Raw genomic sequence first — 27,739 nt, 5'->3', positions numbered from 1 at the left:
GAATGGTACTTCGGCTGGTTCTGTCCATTGGCTTCCTCTGGTGGCTGTGAGTGGAGCTGCTGCTTCTGAGTTTCCTTCCACAGGTGACGAGGTTAATTCGTTAGCTGGCTGCTCTATTTAACTCCACCTAGATCTTTGCTCCATGCCACCTGTCAATGTTCCAGTATTGGTCTAGTTCGCTCCTGGATCGTTCTTGTGACCTGTCTTCCCAGCAGAAGCTAAGTTCCTGCCTGTTTTTCTCTGTTTGCTATTTTTTCTGTCCAGCTTGCTATTTTGATTTTTGTCTTGCTTGCTGGAAGCTCTGGGACTCACGGTGCGGAGGGTCTTTTTGCGCCCTCTGCGTGGTCTTTTTGTAGTTTTTTGTGCTGACCGCAAAGTTACCTTTCCTATCCTCTGTCTGTTCAGTAAGTCGGGCCTCACTTTGCTAAATCTATTTCATCTCTGTGGTTGTAATTTTCATCTTAACTCACAGTCATTATATGTAGGGGGCTGCCTGTTCCTTTGGGGAATTTCCCTGAGGCAAGGTAGGCTTTATTTTTCTATCTTTAGGGCTAGCTAGTTCCTTAGGCTGTGACGAGGCGCCTAGGGAGCGTCAGGAGCGCTCCACGGCTATTTCTAGTGTGTGTGATAGGATTAGGGATTGCGGTCAGCAGAGTTCCCACGTCTCAGAGCTTGTCCTGTATTATTAGTAACTATCAGGTCATTCCGTGTGCTCTTAACCACCAGGTCCATTATTGTCCTCACCACCAGGTCATAACAGTACAGGTGGCCCAAAGTATTAATGCATCTCAATAGAGGGATAAGAGAAGTTCTGAGACCATTTTTTTTTCTTTGCAGTGTGTTTTGTCTCTCTTTTCCCCTTTACCTCTGGGTGGTTCAGGATACAGGTGTAGATATGGACATTCAAGGTCTGTCCTCTTGTATGGATAATCTCACCATTCAAGATTTTGTGGTTCAGAGTCCGATGTTAGAGCCTAGGATTCCTATTCCTGATTTGTTTTTTGGGGATAGATCTAAGTTTCTGAATTTCAAAAATAATTGTAAATTGTTTCTTGCTTTGAAACCTCGCTCCTCAGGTGACCCTGTTCAACAAGTGAAAATCATTATTTCTTTGTTACGTGGCGACCCTCAAGACTGGGCATTTTCCCTTGCGCCAGGGGATCCGGCATTGCGTGATGTTGATGCGTTTTTTCTGGTGCTTGGATTGCTTTATGAGGAACCAAATTCAGTGGATCAGGCAGAGAAAATCTTGCTAGATCTGTGTCAGGGTCAGGATGAGGTAGAGATATATTGTCAGAAGTTTAGGAAGTGGTCTGTACTCACTCAGTGGAATGAATGTGCTCTGGCAGCAATTTTCAGAAAGGGTCTCTCTGAAGCCTTTAAGGATGTCATGGTGGGATTTCCCATGCCTGCTGGTCTGAATGAGTCTATGTCTTTGGCCATTCAGATCGATCGACGCTTGCGTGAGCGTAAAGCTGTGCACCATTTGGCGGTATTACCTGAGCATAGACCTGAGCCTATGCAATGTGATAGGACTTTGACCAGAGCTGAACGGCAAGAACACAGACGTCGGAATGGGCTGTGTTTTTACTGTGGTGATTCCACTCATGCCATCTCCGATTGTCCTAAGCGCACTAAGCGTTTCGCTAGGTCTGCCACCATTGGTACGGTACAGTCGAAATTTCTTTTGTCCGTTACTCTGATTTGCTCTTTATCATCCTATTCTGATATGGCATTTGTGGATTCAGGCGCTGCCCTGAATTTGATGGACTTGGAGTTTGCTAGGCGCTGTGGTTTTTTCTTGGAGCCCTTGCAGTATCCTATTCCATTGAGAGGAATTGATGCTACGCCTTTGGCCAAGAATAAGCCTCAGTACTGGACCCAATTGACCATGTGCATGGCTCCTGCACATCAGGAGGATATTCGCTTTTTGGTGTTGCATAACCTGCATGATGTGGTCGTTTTGGGGTTGCCATGGCTACAGGTCCATAATCCAGTATTGGATTGGAAATCTATGTCTGTGTCCAGCTGGGGTTGTCAGGGGGTACATGGTGATGTTCCATTTTTGTCTATTTCATCATCCACCCCTTCTGAAGTCCCGGAGTTTTTGTCGGATTACCGGGATGTATTTGATGAGCCGAAATCCAGTGTCCTACCTCCTCATAGGGATTGCGATTGTGCTATCAATTTGATTCCTGGTAGTGAGTTTCCTAAGGGCCGACTGTTCAATTTATCTGTGCCAGAACACGCTGCTATGCGGAGTTATATAAAGGAATCCTTGGAGAAGGGTCATATTCGCCCGTCGTCGTCGCCATTGGGAGCAGGGTTCTTTTTTGTGGCCAAGAAGGATGGTTCTTTGAGACCTTGTATTGATTACCGCCTTCTTAATAAGATCACAGTCAAATTTCAGTACCCTTTGCCGCTGCTGTCTGATTTTTTTGCTCGGATTAAGGGGGCTAGTTGGTTCACCAAGATAGATCTTCGTGGTGCGTATAATCTTGTGCGTATTAAACAGGGCAATGAATGGAAAACAGCATTTAATACGCCCGAGGGCCATTTTGAGTACCTGGTTATGCCATTCGGGCTTTCCAATGCTCCATCAGTATTTCAGTCCTTTATGCATGACATCTTCCGAGAGTACCTGGATAAATTCCTGATTGTATATTTGGATGATATTTTGGTCTTCTCGGATGATTGGGAGTCTCACGTGAAGCAGGTCAGAATGGTGTTCCAGGTCCTTCATGCGAATTCTTTGTTTGTGAAGGGGTCAAAGTGTCTCTTTGGAGTTCAGAAGGTTTCATTTTTGGGTTTCATTTTTTCCCCTTCTACTATCGAGATGGACCCTGTTAAAGTCCAGGCCATTTATGAGTGGACTCAGCCGACATCTGTGAAGAGTCTGCAAAAGTTCCTGGGCTTTGCTAATTTTTATCGTCGCTTCATCAGTAATTTTTCTAGTGTTGCTAAACCGTTGACTGATTTGACCAAGAAGGGTGCTGATGTGGTCAATTGGTCCTCTGTGGCTGTAGAGGCTTTTCAGGAGTTGAAGCGACGTTTTGCTTCTGCTACTGTGTTGTGCCAGCCAGATGTTTCGCTCCCGTTTCAGGTCGAGGTTGATGCTTCTGAGATTGGAGCAGGGGCTGTTTTATCACAAAGAAGTTCTGATGGCTCGGTGATGAAACCATGTGCCTTCTTTTCTAGAAAGTTTTCGCCTGCAGAGCGCAATTATGATGTTGGCAATCGAGAGTTGTTGGCCATGAAGCGGGCATTCGAGGAGTGGCGTCATTGGCTTGAAGGAGCCAAGCATCGTGTAGTGGTCTTGACGGATCACAAGAATTTGACTTATCTCGAATCTGCCAAACGGTTGAATCCTAGACAGGCTCGTTGGTCGCTATTTTTCTCCCGTTTTAATTTTGTGGTTTCGTACCTTCCAGGCTCTAAGAATGTGAAGGCTGATGCCCTGTCAAGGAGTTTTGTGCCCGACTCTCCGGGTGTTCATGAGCCGGCGGGTATTCTCAAAGAGGGGGTAATTTTGTCTGCCATCTCCCCTGATTTGCGGCGGGTGTTGCAAAAATTTCAGGCTGATAGACCTGACTGTTGCCCAGCGGAGAAACTGTTTGTCCCTGATAAATGGACTAGTAGAGTTATCTCTGAGGTTCATTGTTCGGTGTTGGCTGGTCATCCTGGAATCTTTGGTACCAGAGATTTGGTGGCTAGATCCTTTTGGTGGCCGTCTTTGTCACGGGATGTGCGTTCTTTTGTGCAGTCCTGTGGGACTTGTGCTCGGGCTAAGCCCTGCTGTTCTCGTGCCAGTGGGTTGCTTTTGCCCTTGCCGGTCCCGAAGAGGCCCTGGACGCATATTTCCATGGATTTTATTTCGGATCTCCCTGTCTCTCAAAAGATGTCGGTCATTTGGGTGGTTTGCGATCGCTTCTCTAAGATGGTCCATTTGGTACCCTTGTCTAAATTGCCTTCCTCCTCTGATTTGGTGCCATTGTTTTTCCAGCATGTGGTTCGTTTACATGGCATTCCGGAGAACATCGTTTTTGACAGAGGTTCCCAGTTTGTTTCAAGGTTTTGGCGATCCTTTTGTGCTAGGATGGGCATTGATTTGTCTTTTTCCTCGGCTTTCCATCCTCAGACAAATGGCCAAACCGAACGAACTAATCAGACGTTGGAAACATATCTGAGATGCTTTGTTTCTGCTGATCAGGATGATTGGGTGTCCTTTTTGCCTTTGGCTAAGTTCGCCCTTAATTATAGGGCCAGCTCGGCTACTTTGGTTTCGCCGTTTTTCTGCAATTCTGGTTTTCATCCTCGTTTCTCTTCAGGGCAGGTTGAGTGTTCGGACTGTCCTGGTGTAGATACTGTGGTGGATAGGTTGTAGCAGATTTGGACTCATGTGGTGGACAATTTGACATTGTCCCAGGAGAAGGCTCAACGTTTTGCTAACCGCCGGCGCTGTGTGGGTCCCCGACTTCGTGTTGGGGATTTGGTTTGGTTGTCGTCTCGTTATGTTCCTATGAAGGTTTCCTCTCCTAAGTTTAAGCCTCGTTTTAATGGTCCGTATAAGATTTCTGAGGTTCTCAATCCTGTGTCATTTCGTTTGACCCTTCCAGCTTCTTTTGCCATCCATAATGTATTCCATAGGTCGTTGTTGCGGAGATACGTGGCGCCTGTGGTTCCATCCGTTGATCCTCCTGCCCCGGTGTTGGTTGAGGGGGAGTTGGAGTATGTGGTGGAGAAGATTTTGGATTCTCGTATTTCGAGACGGAAACTCCAGTACCTGGTCAAGTGGAAGGGTTATGGTCAGGAAGATAATTCCTGGGTCTTTGCCTCTGATGTTCATGCTGCCGATCTGGTTCGTGCCTTTCATTTGGCTCGCCCTGGTCGGCCTGGGGGCTCTGGTGAGGGTTCGGTGACCCCTCCTCAAGGGGGGGTACTGTTGTGAATTCTGTTGATAAGCTCCCTCCTGTGGTCATGAATGGTACTTCGGCTGGTTCTGTCCATGGGCTTCCTCTGGTGGCTGTGAGTGGAGCTGCTGCTTCTGAGTTTCCTTCCACAGGTGACGAGGTTAATTCGTTAGCTGGCTGCTCTATTTAACTCCACCTAGATCTTTGCTCCATGCCACCTGTCAATGTTCCAGTATTGGTCTAGTTCGCTCCTGGATCGTTCTTGTGACCTGTCTTCCCAGCAGAAGCTAAGTTCCTGCCTGTTTTTCTCTGTGTGCTATTTTTTCTGTCAAGCTTGCTTTTTTGATTTTTGTCCTGCTTGCTGGAAGCTCTGGGACGCAGAGGGAGCGCCTCCGCACCGTGAGTCGGTGCGGAGGGTCTTTTTGCGCCCTCTGCGTGGTCTTTTTGTAGTTTTTTGTGCTGACCGCAAAGGTACCTTTCCTATCCTCTGTCTGTTCAGTAAGTCGGGCCTCACTTTGCTAAATCTATTTCATCTCTGTGGTTGTAATTTTCATCTTAACTCACAGTCATTATATGTGGGGGGCTGCCTGTTCCTTTGGGGAATTTCTCTGAGGCAAGGTAGGCTTTATTTTTCTATCTTTAGGGCTAGCTAGTTCCTTAGGCTGTGACGAGGCGCCTAGGGAGCGTCAGGGAATATAATGCCAAATTTTTAACAAATTTATTAAATGTGTTCAGGGAGCATAACAGAATATTTCAAAAAAGCGATAAGAGACGTTTCGGCTCCACCAGAGCCTTCATCATACTCGCTGTAGACGATAAAGAAAATAAAGAAAATAACCAAAATAAGAAAGAAACAAAATGTAACACAAAACAATCAATGCATGGTAGATCCTTATATCCATAAGAGTCCCCAGAGGTCCAGGTCATCCTAATTGGAAATAGATCAATGAGCATATGTACAACTATTTACAAATATATACAAATATATGCACACATCGAGGGACTCCCTATACAGTACATTAGGGACTGGTATAATTAAAATAATAACAACATATTGTTACCTTGTTTGGAGAGTTTAGTGCGTATAGGGAGAATAGGGATAGGGATCCCAGTGATGCTGCAGAGAATAGGAGAAGTACATTAGTACGTATGTACTGAAGAGAGGAGCCAGGGAAGAGAGGAGGTTAAGTAGGGGGTAGATACCTATATTTACGTAATGCCCAGGCGTATCTGCGCAATGTAGGGACAACTTTGTATCTGTAATGGCAGACATGTTCAATGTAAGTGAATATATAAAAAGAAGAAAGTGCTGGGTTGGTGGAAGTATAAAGTCGCCATGGTATTTATCTTAATGGAGGAAGGAGGTAGCGGCGCTCCGGTGCCTAGCTGCAGTGTTAGCTGTCAGTATGGCTGTTGTACAGCATTTTTAAAGCACTGCAGAGCGCGAAACCGGAAGTGGCTGGTCCGAAACCGGAAGTGGCTGGTCCGAAACCGGAAGTGACGTTTCTCTGAGTGTGGGGACTGACTGAGCATGTGCTGGCTGTAGCCATGGAGATAGGAATGCCATACAGGAGCTGGTACCATACAGCCCTCCTTACAGCCCTCACTAACATTTCTTGCTTGCTCTGCCATAGCCAATATACATATACACACAGTTTAACAGGGCGGGACTTCCGCTCTATGTTCAGTCCATTCCTATGCCTTTCACTCCACACCGTTGCCTCTACGGCCTCCCCTAGCTCCTGTATGGCATTCCTATCTCCATGGCTACAGCCAGCACATGCTCAGTCAGTCCCCACACTCAGAGAAACGTCACTTCCGGTTTCGGACCAGCCACTTCCGGTTTCGGACCAGCTACTTCCGGTTTCGCGCTCTGCAGTGCTTTAAAAATGCTGTACAACAGCCATACTGACAGCTAACACTGCAGCTAGGCACGGGAGCGCCGCTACCTCCTTCCTCCATTAAGGTAAATACCATGGCGACTTTATACTTCCACCAACCCAGCACTTTCTTCTTTTTATATATTCACTTACATTGAACATGTCTGCCATTACAGATCCAAAGTTGTCCCTACATTGCGCAGATACGCCTGGGCATTACGTAAATATAGGTATCTACCCCCTACTTAACCTCCTCTCTTCCCTGGCTCCTCTCTTCAGTACATACGTACTAATGTACTTCTCCTATTCTCTGCAGCATCACTGGGATCCCTATCCCTATTCTCCCTATACGCACTAAACTCTCCAAACAAGGTAACAATATGTTGTTATTATTTTAATTATACCAGTCCCTAATGTACTGTATAGGGAGTCCCTCGATGTGTGCATATATTTGTATATATTTGTAAATAGTTGTACATAAGCTCATTGATCTATTTCCAATTTGGATGACCTGGACCTCTGGGGACTCTTATGGATATAAGGATCTACCATGCATTGATTGTTTTGTGTTACATTTTGTTTCTTTCTTATTTTGGTTATTTTCTTTATTTTCTTTATCGTCTACAGCGAGTATGATGAAGGCTCTGGTGGAGCCGAAACGTCTCTTATCGCTTTTTTGAAATATTCTGTTATGCTCCCTGAACACATTTAATAAATTTGTTAAAAGTTTGGCATTATATTCCCTTTGAGAGTGCGGTGAAATTTATATTTGGCTATTTACGGGACCATTCGGTCCGTTGCACCTGCACCCCAATTCTCTGACAGAGTGCACGCTATATCTATCACTAGGGAGCGTCAGGAGCGCTCCACGGCTATTTCTAGTGTGTGTGATAGGATTAGGGATTGCGGTCAGCAGAGTTCCCACGTCTCAGAGCTTGTCCTGTATTATTAGTAACTATCAGGTCATTCCGTGTGCTCTTAACCACCAGGTCCATTATTGTCCTCACCACCAGGTCATAACTAACACTCATAGTACGGTGGTGTGTTTGACGGCGGGTGGTGCCTCCCACTGGCAGAGACACTTTTGCGTACTATGAGGGGCCCTGTGCCAGTGATGTTGCTTATGAGTATGCCCCCCTACCTGATGAAGGAACCTGCACTTTCATCTGCACCTTCCTCTTTGCCCCCGTGTAAGGTGGTATAGTATGCGGGAAGGGGAACCTGGCTTTCATCAGGGTCAGATTCTGGCTGTGTAGAGTGCAAGGGGAATGTAGTGGTCTGGGTCAATGTACCAGCAGACTCATCTAGCAGTGGCTGGGCAATGGGCAGGATGAGGAGGAAACACAGATATAGGCCCAAATAATAAAGTAGGCTAAATGCAGTTCAAAATTGGTAACAGGACTAAACAGGTGGCATAGCTAGGTACAGGGGTGGGCTCCTCTGCTGAGTAGCAGACAGTGGTAGTAGGCACAAAGTATTAACTGGCCTAAATGGAGGCCAGGGCCCCTGTATATTTTAACTATCATCTATCATTTCAACAAATTTGTATTGGCAGTGCAATTGAAGGATTTAACAGCACAGACTATACAGGTTTGGAGCAGGGAGAGGTAAGTATTGCAAGTCGTAGAGCACAGTTCGAGCTGGGGGGGAACACTCTCTCGTGGGCGGCGGTACTGGCACAGGGCCCCTCATATTACGACGGTGTGTCTGACGTTGGTTGTCCACTACCACCGTCAGAGACACTTCATTGTACTATGAGGGACCCTGTGCCAGTGCTGTCGCCCAAGAGTGGGCACACCCACCTGTCCAGGCAAACGGCACTCGCACGGGTGCTTGCGCCAGGTGGTGACCACAGCCCTGTGGGGGGAGTCAGCCCATTTAGGGAGGTATAAATATGGCCCATGGTGGACATTCAGCAGCTGCAAATGGAGGAATTGGAGAAGTCAGTAAGAGCAGGCCAAAAGCAAGCCATTTTTCATGCAAGCTACATGTCAGCAGGGGAAGGTGGGGCAAAATAATTTGAAATCCATGATTGGTTCATTTTAATGAAGGTTAGATCATCCGGCTTTAAAAGTTGTTTTCCTACTCCCAGATGCGGTAGCCTTCGAGGCCTTGTGCAGCCAGACGATGACGCTGGCTCAACACCTCCAGCCTTAGGTGCTATTGTGCTTTTGCCACTACCACCAGATGCACCACCACCACCATCAGTACCAGCTGGCAACCACTGCCCACGGGCTCTTCCACCAGACTTCCTCATTTTTTTGAAAATCTAACCAAAATAACAACCGTTATATGGTACTGTAAAACAAGGTAGAAGGTGTATATAAACTTGTTGAGAATTTAAATCTCCCTTTTTTTTGAGGAGACTGAACCAAACTCAGGCCCTGTACATAAAACAACACAATGTAAGTGGCAGAAAGTGGCTGGCTGATATACAACAAACTAACAGGACTGAAGTATATCCACTTTGTGAGAATTAGAATCTCCTTTTTTTTTGGGAGACTGAACCAAAACTCAGGTCCAGTGCATAAAACAACACAATGTAAGTGGCAGAAAGTGGCTGGCTGACATACGACAAACTAACAGGACTGCAGTATATCCACTATGTGAGAATTTGAATCTCACTTTTTTGGGGGGAGACTGAACAAAAACTCAGGCCCAGTGTATATAACAACGCAATGTAAGTGGAAGAAAGTGGCTGGCTGACATACAACAAACTAACAGGACTGCAGTATATCCACTTTGTGAGAATTTGAATCTCACTTTTTTTGGGGGAGAATGAACCAAAACTTAGGCCCAGTGTATATAACAACGCAATGTAAGTGGCAGAAAGTGGCTGGCTGACATACGACAAACTAAGAGGACTGCAGTATATCCACTTTGTGAGAATTTGAATCTCACTTTTTTGGGGGGAGACTGAACCAAAACTCAGGCCCTGCGCATAAAACAACACAATGTAAGTGGCAGAAAGTGGCTGGAAGATATATGAAAAAATACAAGGACTGTAGTACAATTTCAATCTCCCACAAAAGTGTGGACAAATAAACAAGAGAACTGTGCAGAAAGAAGCAACAGGATTTTTGCATTTAAAAAAGCAGTTGGTTTGCACTGCAGCGTGCAAACAGCAATGCAGCTATCAGGGAGCCTTATAAGGCAGCCTAATAAGCTACAGAGCTGATGCACAAAAATGTAGCCTCCACTGTCCCTGCAAAAAAATGGTGGTGTTGGACAGTGGAAATCGCTACAGCACAAGCAGTTTCGTGGGTTAATCTTCCCTCCCTAACTATATCCCTTCTTCTTATGAAGCTGCGGCAACCTCTCCCTATGCAGAAGTAAGATGGCGGCCGGCGTGCACACCCCTTTATAGCCCCTGTGACGCCGCAGAAAGCAAGCCAATCACTGTCATGCCCTTCTCTAAGATGGTGGGGACCGAGACCTATGTCATCACGCTGCCCACACTCTGAGTCCTTCTTCATTGGCTGAAAAATGGCGCTGAAAGCGTCATACGAAACGCGACTTTTGCGCGCAGATCGCCGACCTCATGGCCGATCCCACACTAGGATTGGGTCGGGTTTCATGAAACCTGACTTTGCCGAAAGTCGGCGTTTTTTGAATTTGTCTGATCCGTTTCACTCAACCCTACTGATTACTATTTTTTATAAATTTTTTCAATAAATTTTTTTAACCTCATTGGTGGATTATGGCAACTTCATTTTTCCAGTGTTTTGTTCAGTATTTATCTTTTGTAGGTTACAAATGTTGTTTTTCTATAGAAGGGAGTCCTGCACATGTCCCACCCAAATGTGATGAGTAGTGTTGAGCGATACCGTCCGATACTTGAAAGTATCGCGTGCCGCCCATGTGACCGCCACGCGACCAATCAGAAGCCGCGACGTCATTCCACAGGTCCTAAAGGCGCTCATTCTAGGAATTTATCTGAGGAATGACGTCGCGGCTTCTGATTGGTCGCGTGGCGGTCACATGGGCGGCACGCGACCAATCAGAAGCCGCGACGTCATTCCGCAGGTCCTAAAGGCGCTCATTTTGAACAAAGAAGCCTGCCGGACGCCGGTGACTCGCGGTGATGTTCCAGGGGCCGCCGGAGAGGTGAATATAACAATATTTTTTATTTTAATTCTTTATTTTACAGCACCGATACCGATACCCGATACCACAAAAATATCGGATCTCGGTATCGGAATTCCGATACCGCAAGTATCGGCCGATACCCGATACTTGCGGTATCGGAATGCTCAACACTAGTGATGAGACAAACCAGAACAGGCCCCCTTTCTTTGAGGGCCTCATATTATAGCATGGTATGCTTCTGTAATATACGTGGTCAGGCTCGGACTGACCCACAGGCGAACAGGAGAGTTCCCAGGTGGGCCCCAGTACATGAATGGACCCCTGTCCCACTATATATGAGCTATAGTTGGCATAATACACTTGATTTACTATGTACAAATGAAAGCAGCATCTCATCATTCATTCATTCATACATACATTACTCTCCTCCAGCTACATATAGAAACCCCGCTAATCTTATTAACATTCAGTGCATGCCTTCTCCTATTTCTTTCCACTGTGCTCTCTGGAATGCACGGTCTGTGTGTAACAAACTAACTTACATTCACGATCTTTTCCTCTCTAATTCCCTTAACCTTCTGGTTATTACAGAAACCTGGATACAGCACTCAGACACCACTACTGCTGCCGCGCTCTCGTTTGGTGGGCTGAAATTTTCACATACCACCAGACCTGAGAACAGACAGGGTGGAGGTGTTGGTTTACTCCTTTCATCACAATGTGCTTTCCAGGTCATCCCCCCGGTTTCCTCACTTACATTTCCTTCCTTTGAAGTTCACGCCATCAGACTCTTTAAGCCCTTCCCCTTGAGGGTGGCGGTTGTTTATCGCCCTCCAGGCTCCTCCCACCTGTTTCTAGACCACTTTGCCACCTGGCTTACTCACTTTCTATCCTGTGACATCCCAGCCCTCATCATGGGAGATCCGAGATCCGATTTAACAGCCCCATCAATGATCCCCTCTCCCAATCTGCCTCTCATCTTCTTTCTCTAACTTCTTCATTCAACCTCTCACAGTTTACTAATTCTCCTACACATGAGGATGGGAATACTCTGGACCTGGTTTTCTCCCGTCCCGGAGCGCTGCTCGACTTTACTAACTCCCCTCTCCTGCTCTCGGACCACAACCTTCTTTCCTTCTCTGTCAAGAATTGTCTCCTCACCCGGGATACCCCCACTTACCACACTTATCGGAATACACGTACCATTAATACCCAGCAGCTTATGGACAACCTCCACACATCTTTAGCCCCCATCTCCTCACTCTCCTGTCCAGACTTAGCATTGTCACACTTCAATATTACACTGAAGAATGCCCTGGATGAAGCAGCACCTTCTACACGCAGAAAGACCCGACACAGACAACGGCAGCCCTGGCACACTATGCAAACACGCTTTCTTCAGCGCTGCTCAAGGTGTGCAGAGCGGCAGTAGAGAAAATCTCTCTTAGGCCGGAGTCACACATGCGAGAAACACGTCCGTGTCTCGCATGTGAACAGCAACCTCTGGCGCCGTCACTTAGGAGCGGTGCGTGCGGCTCCATGTGTTGCTATGCGGCCGCACACACCGCTCCGAAGTGCCGGCGCCAGAGCTTGCTGTTCACATGCGAGACACGGACGTGTTTCTCGCATGTGTGACTCCGGCCTTAGCAGAAGGCTTCATCCACTATAAGTTCATGCTCAAAACCTATAACTCTGCCCTTTCTCTGGCCAAACAATCCTACTTCACCACCCTCATCACCTCACTATCCAACAACCCAAAACAACTTTTTGAAACCTTAAACTCCCTCCTGAAACTTAAAGTACAGGCCCCCATCTCCAATCTCAGTGGTGAGGATCTGGCCACTTATTTCCTAGAAAAAATCAACCACATCCATCAGGATATCTCAGCCCAATCTCCTCAGTGCCTGGATCTCCTTCTGTTATGACCTGGTGGTTAGGAGCACCCGGAATGACCTGATAGTTAAACCTCATACAGGACGAGCTCTGGGATGTGGGAGCTCTGCTGACCGCAATCCCTAATCCTATCACAACAACTAAAAATAGCCGTGGAGCGCTCCTGACCAGACCTAGGCGCCTCGTCACAGCCTAAGAACTATCTAGCCCTAGAGATAGAAAATAAAGCCTACCTTGCCTCAGAGAAATTCCCCAAAGGTAAAGGAAGCCCCCCACATATATTGACTGTGAGTAAAGATGAAAGTCACAAACGCAGAAATGAAACAAGTTTCAGCAAAGGGAGGCCAGACTTACTAAATAGACAGAGGATAGGAAAGGTAACTTTGCGATCAGCACAAAAACCTAGAAAAGACCACGCAGAGTGTGCAAAAAAGACCTCCGCACCGACTCACGGTGCGGAGGGGCCACTCTGCATCCCAGAGCTTCCAGCTAGCAAGACAAAATCATGAAAACCAGCTGGACAAGAAAACAGTGAACAAATAAAGATTATCAGGAACTTAGCTTCTGCAGGAGAAGGCAGGTCACCAGAGAAATCCAGGAGCGAACAGAAGCAATGCAAAAAACATTGACAGCTGGCATGGAGTAACGATCTGAGAGGAGTTAAGTAGAGCAGCCAACCAAAGGATAAACCCCGTCACCTGTGTAAGGAACCTCAGAAGCAGCAGCTTCACTCATAGCCACCAGAGGGAGCCCATAGACAGAACTCGCCGAAGTACCATTCACGACCACAGGAAGGAGCTCGACAACAGAATTCACAACACCCTTCCCTGCCGCACCTCAAGCTCACTAGACATCTTTGAGCCTGTTTCAGAAGAAGAAGTTTCCAAGCTCCTCTCTTCTGCTCGGCCTACAACCTGCAATAGTGACCCCATTCCTTCACCTCTCCTGCAGTCTCTCTCACCAGTGGTCACCACTCACCTGACTAAAATATTTAACCTCTCTCTTTCCTCAGGCATCTTTCCCTCCTCATTTAAACATGCCATCATTACCCCTTTACTTAAAAAGCCATCCCTGGACCAGAACTGCACGGCTAACTACAGACCTGTCTCTAACCTTTCCTTCATCTCTAAACTCCTGGAACGCTTGGTCCACTCCCATCTAATCCGCTATCTCTCGGATAACTCTCTTCTTGACCCCTTACAATCTGGTTTCCGCTCTTTACAGTCCACTGAAACTGCCCTCACTTAAGTCTCTAATGATCTAATAACAGCTAAATCCAAAGGTCATTGCTCCCTGCTGATTCTCCTGGATCTCTCTGCCGCATTTGACACCGTGGTTCACCAGCTCCTTCTCACCATGCTCCGCTCCATAGGCCTCAAGGACACAGCCCTCTCCTGGTTCTCCTCCTACCTCTCTGACCGCTCCTTCACTGTATCTTTTGCCGGCTCCTCTTCCTCTCCTCATCCCCTTACTATTGGGGTTCCGCAGGGCTCAGACCTGGGCCCCCTCCTCTTCTCTCTATACACTGCCCCTATTGGACAAACAATCAGCAGATTTGGGTTCCAGTACCATCTCTATGCTGACGACACCCAATTATACACTTCTTCCCCCGACATCACCCCTACCCTAATTCAAAATACCAAGGATTGTCTGTCTGCTGTCTCTAACATCATGTCCTCCCTCTATCTGAAACTAAATCTCTCCAAAACTGAACTACTTGTGTTTCCCCCTTCTACTAACCTCACTCTACCCAACATCGAAATTACCCTGTAGGGTTCAACTATAACTCGTGTAGCATATGGATAAAAATTAACCTTTATTAGGTATAGTTTAAAAACCAATAAGGTACTACTATCTAAAGAAAAACAAGGGGAAACATAAAAAACAACTGGAAACCTTATGTGTAAAGTGCCCTATTACCTACACAGAATGGGGAAAAAGACAGGACTAACAACAAATAACAAAAACTAAATTGCACTGAATAGTGAAAAAATCACCGCCAATTTTCCATAGTTACCAAATGATCAAAGAGGAATGGTCTCCCTAAGATCACCAGAAAATTCGGGCTCACTATGGTATATCCTGTTGTGACTATAAGACTGCAGATGTATACAATATAAATAAATGCACCCTTATCTATAATTACCAGGAATCAAATATACCCAAATATTGCAGCCAAAAATGACAACCCATAGGTACAAAGTATTGTCACAGACCACATAACATATATACACCCTGCATTAGTGGATTATTGGGTATACAAATGGCGTCAGTGCAATAAAATAGAACATTCCTCAATGCACCAATATTTAATCCTAACTACCCAACATATCAAACCGGGAACTTATACCTCTTTATACATAATAAGAGTGTTCCCTGATGGGTTTGGCGTGTGGTGCAAAACCAGGGTTTAATGATGGTGAAATAATTGTATCCGGAACGCTGCGATGTATGCAATACAATAGTCAAGGGAACCCTATGTTTGGGTGGATCTCACCGCTTTTGGTTCTGCCATCGCCAGACGATCCCTTCTGTCCGTTCACCTCATGCCCGCCCCCGGTGTAGGAATGTGCTGCTGCCAGGGAGACGCCGCCTGGCAGCAGCACATTCCTACACCGGGGGCGGGCATGAGGTGAACGGACAGAAGGGATCGTCTGGCGATGGCAGAACCAAAAGCGGTGAGATCCACCCAAACATAGGGTTCCCTTGACTATTGTATTGCATACATCGCAGCGTTCCGGATACAATTATTTCACCATCATTAAACCCTGGTTTTGCACCACACGCCAAACCCATCAGGGAACACTCTTATTATGTATAAAGAGGTATAAGTTCCCGGTTTGATATGTTGGGTAGTTAGGATTAAATATTGGTGCATTGAGGAATGTTCTATTTTATTGCACTGACGCCATTTGTATACCCAATAATCCACTAATGCAGGGTGTATATATGTTATGTGGTCTGTGACAATACTTTGTACCTATGGGTTGTCATTTTTGGCTGCAATATTTGGGTATATTTGATTCCTGGTAATTATAGATAAGGGTGCATTTATTTATATTGTATACATCTGCAGTCTTATAGTCACAACAGGATATACCATAGTGAGCCCGAATTTTCTGGTGATCTTAGAGAGACCATTCCTCTTTGATCATTTGGTAACTATGGAGAATTGGCGGTGATTTTTTCACTATTCAGTGCAATTTAGTTTTTGTTATTTGTTGTTAGTCCTGTCTTTTTCCCATTCTGTGTAGGTAATAGGGCACTTTACACATAAGGTTTCCAGTTGTTTTTTATGTTTCCCCTTGTTTTTCTTTAGATAGTAGTACCTTATTGGTTTTTAAACTATACCTAATAAAGGTTAATTTTTATCCATATGCTACACTAGTTATTAATTCTATTTGGATAATATACCACGCTTAATATATTCAACTATAACTCCCAAGCAGCATGCCCGCTGTCTTGGGGTGATATTCGACACTGAGCTTTCCTTTACTCCCTATATCCGATCACTCACTCGCTCCTGTCACCTGCATCTTAAAAACATCTCCAGAATCCGACCTTTTCTCACCTTTGAAACTGCTAAGACTATTACTGTCACTCTTATTCATTCTCGTCTGGACTACTGCAACTCTCTTCTGATCGGTCTCCCTCTTTCCAAACTTTCTCCTCCCCAATCAATCTTAAATGCGGCAGCCAGGGTCATATTTCTGTCCAGCCGCTTCACTGATGCCTCCATCTTGTGCCAGTCATTACACTGGCTACCCATTCGCTACAGGGTCCAGTATAAACTCATCTCTCTCACCCACAAAGCTCTCCACAGTTCTGCACCACCTTATATCTCCTCTCTCATCTCCGTCTATCGCCCTACACGTGCCCTCCGTTCTACAAATGACCTAAGACTAACATCCCCCGTAATCCGAACCTCACACCTCCGTCTACAAGACTTCTCTCGTGCTGCGCCAGCTCTCTGGAATGCAATTCCCCAGACTATCAGACTGATACCTTGCCCCGACCTATTCAAGCGCGCTTTAAAAACCCATCTCTTCAAACAAGCCTACCAAATCAACTACTCAGTAAACTAACTTTGTCCTGTTCCCTCCTTCCAAATATTATCTGCATGTGAATCTGCACCCTACTATTCATCTGTCTCCACACCCTCCATGCACACGATAACTGCACTTGATACTTGACTATAGCACTTAAACACACGGGCTGATGACCGGATCATGCAGCTTTATGCGAAAATCCCTATTTATTATAATTTCCAGACCTGAAATAACAAGCACTTTCCACCTAATGTGTCCCCCCATTTCCTTGTAGATTGTAAGCTTGCGAGCAGGGACCTCACCCCTAATGTCACTGTTTAAATTGTCTTAACTTGTACTGAATTAATTGTCTGTACATGTCCCCCCTTATTGTAAAGTGCTGCGGAATTTGTTGGCGCTATATAAATAAAAATTATTATATTATTATTATTCATTCAACAGACTTATTATTGCATTGTATTATTATATTGAAGCAAAGATACATTTTTGAATGAGGGTGATGTAATATTTGCATATAGCTGAACAATAGGCCCACAATGTCAATGTTACTGGATGGCTCTTGGCAGCCTAGCCCAACACTGTTTATGGCCTTAAGGACACAAAGTTTGGTTTTAAACATTCTTCGTCCTACTCCACCTCCAGCAAATCATGATGGCTATCATCCAGTTGTTCCACTGCAATACTCTGGGAGTGCATTCTAGTTTTAAATGGAAACATTCCTCACTTATCGTATTTCAGGGCAATCTCCACACCAAAGGTTGTGATTAAACATTACAAAGTAAATTCAACATCCTCCCGTTATATCCACTTTTATTTTATTTATTTTATACTGTGCAGCTCTTATTGTTACTTTTATTGCATAGTACAAGAGAAGCGTAATACAAAAATGGTATTATAAAGCATAAAAAGAAGCAGTGGTGACAGTTTTTCTTGGATACATAGAAAGTGGTTGCAATTCTGGAATCACACTCCTTTTTTGTAAATTGCACACTAATACTTTTTTCTGCTATAATGACAATTGAACAGAAGCTGTTTTTACTAAATGGGGAATTTGTAAAATGTGTCTGAAATGCTGAATATAACAAGCATATTTGCATCTGACTGATTTATTCTAAATTGCTGTAGAGTTTTTAAAGGATTTTATTTTGCACACCCTGCTATGCTAGGTGTCAGTGTATACTGATCTGTGGTTGGGTGTGCACAACATCCTCTCTGATTAAGGACCCCCTCTTAATCAGCTCTCTCTTTGTGAGATCAGCTGTTTACTAGGATAAACTACTTATAGCTTGACATTTATTCTACAGCAGCCACTGCTGGAAAAGTTTGGTATTGCAAGAGATCCATTCATGTAGTCTTCCAGAGCATGAGTCACTCTGTGCATTGATTCTCCACATCTGTCCCATTTATGTACCTCGCAGGTCATACAGAAAAAGAGTGTCATATGTTTAGTGTGTTTACTATCCTCTCTGAAGAGTTGCTCTACAGATATTAAATGGTTATTCCCATTCTTCTCTTTATGGTTGGTAGGTGCTCCTGCATGATTGACAGCTCAGGCCAGGAGCACTTTGGTTATGTTATTGCACTAATAGCACGAATGTGCACTGTCAAAGTTCTGGTAAGAGGTCAGCTACTAACTGCTGTCAGTAGGTCTACAGAATGGGATCAGAACTAATGCAAATGCACTGATCCCGTTCCATAGACCGGAACAGGTAGGTATAGAAGTGGGCATGCATAGGAGCTACCATGCATACTTGCTTTACCAATCCTTGCCACAGCGCTTTAGCAATACAGACAGAAGTGCGCCTGTGCTGCCACTGCGGTTGGATTTACAGCCTCTGACAACATGCTGTAAACAATGAAGTTGCCGTCAACGGTACCAGGGATTCCCAGCCAGTCTCCCATGCTGGTACTTGCCCAGCCTCAAGCTGCTTAGCATTTGCGATCTGACGAGGGCAGGCACATTCAGCTTAGAGTGGCCACTCTAAGCTGAATGTGCCTCCCTCGTCAGATCGCAAATGCTAAGCAGCTTTAGGCTGGGCAAGTACCAGCATGGGAGACTGGCTGGGAATCCCTGGTACCGTTGACGTTCTTTGGCCACTCTAAGCTGAATGTGCCTGCCCTCGTCAGATCGCAAATGCTAAGCAGCTTGAGGCTGGGCAAGTACCAGCATGGGAGACTGGCTGGGAATCCCTGGTACCGTTGACGTTCTTTGGCCACTCTAAGCTGAATGTGCCTGCCCTCGTCAGATCGCAAATGCTAAGCAGCTTGAGGCTGGGCAAGTACCAGCATGGGAGACTGGCTGGGAATCCCTGGTACCGTTGACGTTCTTATGGCCACTCTAAGCTGAATGTGCCTGCCCTCGTCAGATCGCAAATGCTAAGCAGCTTGAGGCTGGGCAAGTACCAGCATGGGAGACTGGCTGGGAATCCCTGGTACCGTTGACGTTCTTTAGGCCACTCTAAGCTGAATGTGCCTGCCCTCGTCAGATCGCAAATGCTAAGCAGCTTGAGGCTGGGCAAGTACCAGCACGGGAGACTGGCTGGGAATCCCTGGTACCGTAAACAATGAAGTTGGTCTGGAGGCATTTTCCTGGGAGTGGATCACTTTCGAAGCAGAATGGTTATGGGTGATTTTGATTAATGCTCAACTTTGCTCAGTGGTCTATCTTCCATCGAGACTAGCAATTGTAGGCCCTATGGTTGATAGTGAACTGATTTCTCTGCTTGCTATGACATTATTATAATTGCTACTAGAGAAAAGCGGATTGATCCAAAGAGGATCAAGTTCAAGTCTAATTTCCTGAAACTCACATTTTCATGTGAATTCAAACACTTTGTGATTCAATTTGCAATGGTGTAGCATCAGAGAGCAGGAGTTTTTCATGACCGCACGTGCTGCCCCATAATGCAAAGCATCTATGACATGACATCATAGTTCATCAAGTGGTTTATTATATCTTTTACATTGGTGGTCAGTCTGTGAGATGGTGGAGAATACACTTTCAGTGTCAGCCTCCTCCCACAAGAGGTCTCTGTTGTCTCTTGCACAAACTCTATTTTAGACCTCATGGTGTAGTCAGAACTCTGATAGAGCAGAAAGGGTGAAGACGTGCATGAGCGAGATCCATTTCCATCCTTAGAGCTTGGTGCCGTTAGGGAGACCACACCAGTACATGGTCTACAAGTCCATCACTGGGTCATCAGAGATCAGCGGTTCTCAGTGGAGCACAGTTGGGAGCAGGATTGTTGATATGTATGCCAGAGATGAATTCCATCTCCAGGTTCACTGGTTAAGTGAATTAGATACATCATATTAAAACAAAATATATTATTTTTGTGGTCTCTCTCTCCACTTCCTTTCCAATTTGAGAATTTATTTGCTTCAAATCAATTTTTGGGGAAAATTTAGCAACGCTGGCGAATTTGAATTCCAATCGTTCCTCTCATCTCTAGTGATTGCCTTCATCTGTTACTGCATGCAGATTTTTACAGTATAGATTACTTAATCACTGGCGGTAAATATGCATATGCAATTAACTTTCCTAGTAGTGGCTGTATGTATACAGAAATAGATCTGTTATTAAATCAGAAAAATTAATTTTGATAAATATATAAGGTTTAATCATTTGATGGCTAAAATTGAAATGGACATTATTAATAATAATAATACATTTTTTAAGTTCATTAGTTAGAGACCTCAGCAGGGGTGGGCCCATTCTGAGTTTTGTCTATGCCCCTGCTTAGGTTTCCTATTTCCTGTTTCCTATACGCCCATTATTGTATTTGTAACTTTCAAGCGTGCATCTCAGCACATATAGAAGCTGTTGTACTGTACCTGCTGACATTTTCTTTCATATCTTTCTCATGACACAACCAGGTTTGAAATATGTATTTAAAATCTTATCCTGCAAGGCATGGAATGACAACACACCGCTCCTGGGACATCCTTTATTCATTGCTCTGACATAGTGTATCCAATAATACCAGATAATATAGTGTATGCCTTCACAGGTAGCAGGCCTTTCAGCACATCCATTGACTTCAGAGTATACCGCCAACGGCTGTCCAATAAATCATTTTATTCTCTTCACTGAGGAATGGAAGACACAGATCAAAAATATCCAAATTGCAGCATGTTGACAGACTGGGAGTCTATTGAAATAAACCTGGATTATCTTCACTGGGAAGGAATTTTATTTGATGTGAAACCTTCAGAATTTTATATCAAACAATAAAATACAAGTTAATTGATGTTTGCAGAAACAATGACAGTCGACCTTTTAACTCCACAACTTCACTACATCACTGGGTTGTATTAAGTTTGCACTGGAAGCAATGGTACACCATAGCTATTTTTTTGCACTTCGAGGGCATACAGAAGAGAATCAACTTGAAATGCAGATCACATATTGGACATATGACGAGTTGTTTGCCTGCTGCTTGTGCCAGGCCATCTTTAAGATGTATGTCATTACGTAAATGCAAAGAATGCCTTATGCTTTATTTATAAGCCAACTAAACTCCAGTCACCATGGGCTAAAGTGAAAAATCTGAATTGCATTGCTGTCTTAAAGCCACAGAGATAGACACTTTGTTTGCAAATGAATTAGAAAACTTCAGTTAGAAACAGACATGCTAGCATTTATTGGTATTTCCAAGGTGAAATGATTAGACTTTATATGCCTCCGCTAAAATAGCTGTGAACCCAGATGTTGACTTTACTCCTAGCAACCCGAGAATATGTGATTGAGGATTTAAGAAATTGGGATAGATAATTAATGATGGTATGAAGCCATGATGTGGATAGGTTATCAATATAAAATTGGTGGGGGTCCGACATCTGTTGGGTTCTTCAGATCAGCTCCTATTCTTTTCAGGAGTACCTGGTATTGGCTGCTAAAAAGTGTATAGAGAACTCTCAGTGGTCCAAAATGGGAGGTTCTCCACAACCAAAAGAACAGTAGGTTAAAACTTCTATTCATACAGAATTAAAAAGTAGGCCGAATGTGCACATATTTAAAAAATCTATTATGCTAATGGGTTTTGGAAGAGTTTCTTTACTCGAAACACATAGCAATAATGGAGTTTTTAATATGTGCACATTTGACTTAGCTTTTAATCATACAGAATTAAAAAATAAGTTTTAACCTACTGTTGTATTGGTGGTGGATAACATCCCTTTTCGGACCGCTGAGAGATAGTTGGCTTGGTAGCCAGTCCAGTGCATACCCAGTGTACCATACCCAGACCACAGAATGCCTATGTTGGAAGTCTCCTTTGAAAATTATCGTTAACATTAGAGTGATCAACTGAACTAACCCTTTTTTCATCATTTTAGTGTACAGGGAAGCATTGTTCCCCTTTGTATGCACTCTTTACACCCAGCAGCTGATTAGTGGAGATGTCGAGTGTCAGACTTCACCGATATTAGACTGAAGACCTATCTGAAGCTGATCCATTAGACCAGGCTATCATCTGCTATCATCCAGCTCTGATGTATGTTCATGTATTGTTTAATTGAAGTAGTATCAGGATTTTTGATGTTGTAGACACAAATGTGCTGTATAATGACACCAAAAATAGAATATCTTGTCCTTTCGCTGTACACATTTCTAACCTGCAAGAGAAATTAATTTCTCTTCTACCAAAATTGGTATACTTAGATTGACTGCCGCTGCCTGTGGCATGTAAACCCCTTCCATTATGCTATTTTTAAATAGTATGTGTCACTGCGTCAAAAGTGGTCAGTTTTTGCTCCTATTTTAATCACACTGCTTTCCTGAGTATTGCGCATCATTTTTTGTACATTTCTGCCATACAGTTCCTGAGATAGGGGCCGTTTAAGTTAGTGCTAATTTTGTTGGTGTTTGCAAACCAGGTGTGCCTCACAACGTAATAATAATGCAGGGCATTGTAAAGCCACACCCCCAGAGAATCCTGTAAGCCACGCCCCATTGGTAACCATAAAAGGTAGTATTAGACTAAAAAGGCCTATACCTCTAGAACTGTATGGCAGAATTTAAAAAAAAAAAAAAATTAATACTCAAGGGAGGTGTGGGAATAGAATAGGAGCAAAAACTGGTCACTTTTGACCCAGTCACGGGTCCTCTTTAAGTTGCAGCCACATAATGTTCAGAACAAGTCTAAACTGCGCAAAATTTGCAGCTTAACCGTTCCGTGCATTGGGACATAAATCACATTTGGCATCGCTGTGTCTGTAAAGGTTCAATCTATCCAAATATAGAATTGATTAACCCCTATGGTAAACATCATAACGGGGAAAAAAATCATATGCCAGAAATGCGTTTTTATGGTCACCTCATCTCTCTAAAGAAAATACAATAAAAAACAATCTAAATGTTTTATGTACAACAAATTGGTATTAATAAAAATGTCAGCTCACAATGCAATAAATGAGCACATTCTCAGCTCCATCAGCAGAAAAAATAGATATCTTATAGGTCTTGTCAACTGGCGACATAAAGCAAAAAAATTTTTTTTCAGAAAATTCTGAATTGTTTTTCATCACCTAAACCAAAAACAAAAATCGATACAAGCTTGGTTTTGCAGTAATCACATTGACCTAGACAACCATGGCACCAGGTTATTTTAACCGCACAATGAACGCTGTAAAAACAAAATCCAAAAAACAATGGTAGAATTGCAGTTTTTTTCACCATTTCATCCCACTTGGATTTTTTTCTTATTTGTCAGTACATTAAATGGCAAAATAATTAATGTCAATTAAAAAAAAGCTTTAGCAGCATAAAAATAAGCCACCATGCGTGTATGTCAATGGAAAAATTAAAAAAATGATGGTAAAAGGTGTGATAAAAAGAAAAATGAAAGTGTAAAAACAAAAATTACCAGTACCCTAAAGGGGTTAAACTGTGAATTACAATGCGGCAATATAATAGCTTTATCATGAAATATTTAACTACATGTGCAGCTTGTGAATAATGTGTCTTCAAGTACACAACACAGCCTAAACACCTTAACATCAATTTACACATCACCATCTCTGGAAGAATTACCCAGGATGGTAATAGGTTTTATCTACTGCTCAGCGGAGGTGGAAACCATGATAGATTGTTTTTCAACTAGTGTCCTTTTGGACCTGCATGCTTTATACTGTCATATCTTGTTGACACACAGCAAAATATTATTTAACACTCTGCAAAAAGCAAATCTTCAATGAATATTATTCTATTTTCTTATGTTTCTGTGCTATACTTTTTTTTATTATATTTTATTCAGCTGTAGAGGTTACAGATGCACCATTTCTGGGGTGGCTGCGGACTGGTATTTGTAGCCGGGGGGGGGGGGGGGGGGGCAATATCACGTTCAAGTGAGCATTTTTTGTCCATCACGTCCGCCAATGTTCTATCGCGCATGCGCCGCTGAAAATCCGCCACTTCCTCCCGGACTTCAGAATGGGCAGCGGATGCGTTGAAAAACTGCATCTGCTGCCCACGTCGTACACAAATTTCACAACGTGCGTCGGTACGTCAGCCCGACGCATAGCGACGGACCCGTACCGATACAAGTGTGAAAGAGGCCTTAAAGGGAACCTGTCACCTGAATTTGGCGGGACTGGTTTTGGGTCATATGGGCGGAGTTTTCGGGTGTTTGATTCACCCTTTCCTTACCCGCTGGCTGCATGCTGGCTGCAATATTGGATTGAAGTTCATTCTCTGTCCTCAATAGTACACGCCTGCACAAAGCAATCTTGCCTTGTGCAGGCATGTACTATGGAGGACAGAGAATGAACTTCAATCCAATATTGCAGCCAGCATGCAGCCAGCGGGTAAGGAAAGGGTGAATCAAACACCTGAAAACTCCGCCCATATGACCCAAAACCAGTCCCGCCAAATTCAGGTGACAGAGTCCCTTTAATGAGAGTTGAATTTAAAAAAAAAAAACTGAAAAAAACGGCGTGGGCTCCCGCGCAATTTTCGGCGCCAGAGGGGGAAGGCCCATGGCCTATATTTGTAGCCTGCTATGAATATCAGCCCGCAGTTGTCTGCGTAGCCTTTACTGGCTATTAAAATAGGGGGACCCCCCCAAAAATGACGTGGGGTCACCCTATATTTTATAGCCAGAAAGGCTGCGCAGACAGCTGCGGGCTGATATTCATAGCCTAGAGAGGGACCATGCATATTGGCCCTCCCGGCTACAAATAACAGTCCGCAGCCGCCCCAGAAATGGTGCATCTGTAAGATGCGCCCATTCCGGCACTTAGCCCCTCTTTTCCCACTCCCGTGTAGCGGTGGGATATGGGGTAATAAGGGGTTAATGTCACCTTGCTATTTGATGGTGACATTTAGCTGGGTTAATAACGGAGAGGCGTCAATAAGACGCCTATCCATTATTAATCCAATAGTAATAAAGGGTTAATAAAACACACACACATTAGGAAAAAAGTATTTTAATAGTCTTCATTTAACCATACTTACCATACTTCAGCGCCTGCAAAAAATGTAAAATAATAAACCGTATACTATCTGTCTGCCGTAGTCCAATTAATAACGAGTTTCCCATGACGATCTCCCCTATAGAACAGTGACATCGGGTGATTTCACTGCTCTATAGGACCCTCAGTGACACACTGACAGGAGACAATGGCTCCTGCAGTGCATCACTGAGAGGTTACCTTAGGACAAAGTCTCATTTTATAGCAATTGCTGTGTGGGAAAATTTCTCATACAGCAATGCCAAAAGTGAGACTAGGGACTATTTTTTTTTTACAGCGGCGGAGGAATACAGTGCGGAAGGATACCTTCCTCCAATGATTGTGTTCCTGGAGCACTTAGAGAGCGGTCGCAACAGCTGATGCTGCCGTTCTCTACGGGAGATCGTCGTGGGACACTCGTGGATTTCTGCGGACAGGGAGTATATTGGTTGTTTGTTATTTTAATCTTTTTTACAGATGACACTGGCTTCGGGGATCAAAGTGGCAAGTAATGTTGAGTATGAACTCTATGTGTAATGTACTGTATGTCTGTATGTATGTATGTATGTATTGTATGTAATGTATGAATGTATTATATGTAGTATGTATGTAGCATGTATGTAGTATTTTTTTTTTTTTACATTCAACACATTAGCCAGATGATTGGACTACTACTCTCCCATCATTGGCGAATGTGTCAATCACTGTCACTGTTGCAGGCATCGTCCGATGGGACTTGCAGTCCCATCGTACGATGCCTGCACAGACCCCCGGCAGCCTGCACAGAGCCCCCGCAAGCTGCACAGAGCTCCGGCAAGCCCACACAGAGCCCCCCCAAGCCGCACAGAGCCCCAGCAAACCCGCACAGAGCGCCGGCAAGCCTGCACAGAGCCCTCGCAAGCCGCACCTAGCCCGGGGAAGCCCGCACAGAGCCCGGCAAGCCCGCACAGAGCCCCGGCGATCCCGCACAGAGCTCCGGCAAGCCCGTACAGAGCCCTGGCAAGCCCACACAGAGCCCCCGCAAGCCACACAGAATCCCGGCAAGCCCGCAGAGAGCCCCCCCCAAGCCGCACAGAGCCCCGCAGGCCTGCACAGAGCTCCTGAAAGCCGCACAGAGCCCCGGCAAGCGCGCACAGAGCCCCGGCAAGTCGCACAGAGCCCCGGCAAGCCCGCACAGAGCCCCAGCAAGCTGCACAGAGCCCCGGCAAGCCCGCACAGAGCCCCCGCAAGCCACACAGAGCCCTGGCAAGCCCACACAGAGCCCCCGCAAGCTGCACAGAGCTCCAGCAAGCGCGCACAGAGCCCCGGCAAGCCCTCACAGAGCCCAAGCAGGCCGCACAGAGCCCCGAGACGCCCATACAGATCCCCGGCAGACCGCACAGACCCCACCCACGCACTGCCCACACTCGTCCCCCCTCCGGAATAGGATGTAGAAGGACAGAAAGGGTTTATTTACATTCCGATATTTGTGTCTCATTGATTTGTATTGGTATCGGGTATCGGTATCGGTGATATTTGATATTTTTTGGATATCGGCCGATCCAATCCAATACCGATACTTCTTGATATCGGAAGGTATCGCTCAACACTATCGACATCACATCAGCAGAAGCTGCTGAATCACAGGCAGAACTGGTCTGTGATCACTCTGTGCCAGCAGAGATGGGTGCCGGGCAAAACAGGCAGGTAGGTAGCAACCACATTCCTGTTGGTTTTTATGCCTGAAATAAAAAAAAATCCTGGATAACCCCTTTAAAGAAATCCATCTGGTGCATGGATAATTAAAGGCAGTTTTGCATGGTAAAAAGTATGCAAATTTGATCTATTGTAAATAATAGAAAATATCGGACACTCATCTGTAAGCAGCTGCTTCAGTTCTTTTCTGGGTGTATTTCAATCAGCTGTCAATTACAAACAGATGACAGGAGCACAGTACCATCAATATCCCATACATAACTTGTAGCACAAGAAGATATGATGCAACAAAGTCACAAATTATGCACTCATCCTTGCACAGTGCACTACACTAACATTCTAATAAAACTACATGCTAGTCAATAAAGAATCAGTCAAGTAATAAGGGATGGGGGAAGGAGGCAGAAGAGAAAAGAGAGTTATCATAGGTCCGAAGATTTATTGTGTAACAAATATATAAATAGGAGAAGGGGATGGAGAGGGCTACTAGTCCTCCTTTTCATTGACATAAGGACAATCCATGATTCCATGATGGTATTTAGTTGTGTCGAAACAGGCTGTGAATGAGCCTCTGGTATTTCTTAATGGATATCTTTTCCAGCTCAGATGTAAAAATGCAAAAAAACCCTGTATTTTTCATGATTCGAATCGAAAATATCCAATGACATGGTGGCTGACCTGATACTTCTGTTCAGCCCAATTCACCTAGTTGCTCTATGCTCATCCACCTGGGGCTCAGACACCGGCCTCGCCCTGGCCTCACATCAAGGAA

At 44.7% G+C, this 27,739-nt stretch overlaps 2 long non-coding RNA genes across 2 annotated transcripts; one reads left to right on the top strand and one right to left on the bottom strand.

Moving 5' to 3' along the window:
- Positions 1–5,611: 5,611 nt before the first annotated feature.
- LOC138667201 (uncharacterized) lies at positions 5,612–6,235 on the bottom strand. Its single transcript, XR_011318637.1, has 3 exons — positions 6,114–6,235; positions 5,972–6,027; positions 5,612–5,838 (listed from the first exon to the last, which is right to left on the bottom strand). It is a non-coding gene; the product is annotated as an uncharacterized lncRNA (long non-coding RNA).
- A 543-nt stretch (positions 6,236–6,778) lies between these two features.
- On the top strand, positions 6,779–7,253 carry LOC138667200 (uncharacterized). Its single transcript, XR_011318636.1, has 3 exons — positions 6,779–6,876; positions 6,967–7,020; positions 7,107–7,253. It is a non-coding gene; the product is annotated as an uncharacterized lncRNA (long non-coding RNA).
- Positions 7,254–27,739: the final 20,486 nt, after the last annotated feature.

The sequence above is a fragment of the Ranitomeya imitator genome, chromosome 2, assembly GCF_032444005.1.
Source record: "Ranitomeya imitator isolate aRanImi1 chromosome 2, aRanImi1.pri, whole genome shotgun sequence".
In the NCBI taxonomy this organism is placed as follows: Eukaryota; Metazoa; Chordata; class Amphibia; order Anura; family Dendrobatidae; genus Ranitomeya; species Ranitomeya imitator.
This window is presented reverse-complemented; position numbering and strand designations above follow the sequence as displayed.